The sequence below is a fragment of the Echinops telfairi genome, unplaced genomic scaffold (assembly GCF_000313985.2).
Source record: "Echinops telfairi isolate 266 unplaced genomic scaffold, ASM31398v2 ScPeMD7_23;HRSCAF=83, whole genome shotgun sequence".
NCBI classification, from domain to species: domain Eukaryota; kingdom Metazoa; phylum Chordata; class Mammalia; order Afrosoricida; family Tenrecidae; genus Echinops; species Echinops telfairi.
In genome coordinates this window covers 10,173,276-10,176,106 of record NW_022103920.1, presented here as the reverse complement: position 1 = coordinate 10,176,106, position 2,831 = coordinate 10,173,276, and the positions used below count along the sequence as shown (strand labels likewise).

The window sequence follows — 2,831 nt, the reverse complement described above, 5'->3', positions numbered from 1 at the left end:
AGAAAGTTATTTTCGTTTGTTATTCCGAAATGAACTCATGCTCGTGGTGGAAAACTTCACAAGCTAGAAGAAGTTAGCGGACAAGGACTCAGACCACCTGCTGTTAATATTCGGGAACGCTTTCTTTACATCTCCTCTCCTGGGTCTGCGGGGAGTTTTGAAAAGCAAGGCTGTTACTCTGTGAACGAAGGTGCATCTGACACAAGCCATGGCATTTTAAGATCTCCTACGCACGCCTAAGGTGACCCTGAACAAGGAAGACTGAAGAATGGACGCGGTTGAGTTATGGGGCTGGAGAAGACTGCGGCAAGTGTCCCGGGATGCCCAGGGGACAAACCCATCTGGCTTGCAACAAGTCCAGCCACAATGCTCCTCAGGAGCAAGGAGGGTGAGGCTTTGTCTCACACACTCTGCACGTGTCATTGGGAGAGACCAGTCCCCAGAGAAGGACATCGTGGCTGGAAAAGCAGCGTGCAAAGAAGAGGAAGCCCCTCAACCAGGGATTGCCCCAGCGGCTGCGCCAAAGTGTTCAAGCCAAGGAATCGCGGGGCGGGTGGTGCAGGGCCAGGGGGCACTTGGTCCTGTGACACAGAGGGTGGCGATGGCTGGACAGCGCCTAGCAACCAGCTAGAGCAGCGGTTCTCAACCTTCTTCCTGCCGCAGCCCTTCAATGCAGTTCCTCATGTGGTGGGGACCCCCCAACCATACAATTATTTTCGTTGCTACATCATCACTGTCATGTTGCTACTGTTATGAATTGGGCAACAACCCCCATGAAAGGGTTGTTCAGCCCCCAAAGGGGTTACGACCCACAGGTCCAGAACCGCTGATATAAAGGCACACCTGGCGATAAGATACTGCAGGTTGAGTTTCCAACCGGTGTGCCCCGTGAGCATCGCAGTGGGAGTTACCCGACACTTTGGTTTTTCTGTACAAGTTAGGGGGATGCTCTACTATATTCTGGGTGAACGGTAGTGGGGAAATGTGTTAAATCCTGTGAGCGGGAGCAACACGGGGTGCAGAGACACAGCGAGCACACGCCGCTGGGGGAAATGGTGCCAACGGGGGCTTGCCCGGCCTTCCCTTTGGAGCAGTGCCCTTTCTGTGGCGCGCAGTGAGGCCAAGCGCAACACCACGAGGTGTCCCTGTGGGTGCATGACCAGACTCACACGGCACGTGCTGTACGTGCCGCTGTGTGCACCCTGCAGTTTTGTTTTTAACTTGGCATCACACCCTGGTCGTTTTCTCGAGACAAAAATTTATGGTGAAAAAATCTGCTTGCCCAGGGGCATGTATGGCAGGATTTCTTTGTCTGTTCTCCTTTGCCGAAAATCAAGGTTTCTTCCGATTTTCTGTTACGACTCATGGTGCCAAAGAGAAGCCTCTGCATATATCTCTATCCTTCGACACATGTAGTCCCTTCCTTAGGGCAGAGTTCTCTCTGGGTCAGCATGCCTTAAACCTTTTCCTTTAAATGGTTACCAGTCATTTTAAGGCCCTGACCATGCAAATAACACCAGGAACACCCATAGACTCTATTTAAACCAAACCGAACTTAAATACATTCACTGTCATTAAGTTGATTCCAGTTCTATGTGCTTATTTTCCCTCTGAAATAACGAGAGTCACTTACATTGGCCCCTGCCCCTCGTCCTTTCACACTTGTAGGGTAATCTCTTTAAATGACCAATGTTGGGTTATCAGAATTCTTTAATGATGTTGAGACACAGGCCTGTTAAAAAGATATCACATATGTTTGGGGCCCACAGACCAAATCCTTTAGGATTTCTTCACTTGGAACATTCCTCTCTTATCTGTCTGTACATTCTGATCGGTCTTCAAAGGCCACGTCCATTGCTGCTCTCCAGAAATCCTTCCTGTGATTCTAGCCTCTGAGTTCCAGAACATTCCCCAGAGGCACCCTTAGCCCTGTCCTTCACAGAGAATGGAGACCGTGCTTGGACGGCTGGACACTTATTTGTATTTCTCTGTGTAGCTTCCTCGACTCACAACCAGATTTCAAACTACTGAGGCCAAGGATCATGTCTCACACTTCTTCCTACAGCTTGTTGGCTGCCCTGTGTGCGTGACAGCAGGATTGTGAAGAAGCAAGACTGCAAGAGAGCGTCTTTGAATTATGGCCTTGTGAAGAATAGGGGCTATCCCCCAGTCTGCCAGAAGAACTAAGAAGTCTGTCTTGGAAGAAGGAGAGCCAGAATGTTCCTCAGAGACAGGGATGGCGAAACTTTGTCTCATTTGCTTTGGACATGCCATCAAGAGGGACCAGTCCCTGGAGAAGGACATCATCCTTGGTAAAGTTGAGGATCGGCAACAAAGAGGAAGACCACCCCCCTGAGATAGCAGATCCAGAAGCTGAACAACGGCGCCAACAGCAACGACTGAGAGATGGCCCAGGAGGGACCAGGCCCATCTCGCAGCTGAAACTGGCCCCTCAGCAACTCTGCAGGAAAGAAGGCCCCCTGCCCCAGCAGTGTCCTCCCGGTCGTGGCTTTATAGACTGGTGTGACCTACGCCCGTGGCTTTATAGACTGGTGTGACCTACGCCCGTGGCTTTATAGACTGGTGTGACCTACGCCCGTGGCTTTATAGACTGGTGTGATCTACGCCCGTGGCTTTATAGACTGGTGTGATCTACGCCCGTGGCTTTATAGACTGGTGTGATCTACGCCGGAGAAAGGAAAAGATTCAGCCTGCACCCGCCCGCCTTCCCCCAAGAATCAAAAAGCGTGCACCATTGTCTATAATCCAGGATAAAGTATAGGTATCTGCCTTTTCCGGGGCAGAGATGTGGGAGCCAATTGGTGAGAGAG

At 50.9% G+C, this 2,831-nt stretch overlaps 1 protein-coding gene across 1 annotated transcript in view; it reads right to left on the bottom strand.

Moving 5' to 3' along the window:
• Positions 1–2,831, bottom strand: part of SLC13A4 (solute carrier family 13 member 4) — a 39,135-nt gene that overhangs the window by 23,737 nt on the left and 12,567 nt on the right. The gene's annotated exons all lie outside the window — the stretch shown is intronic.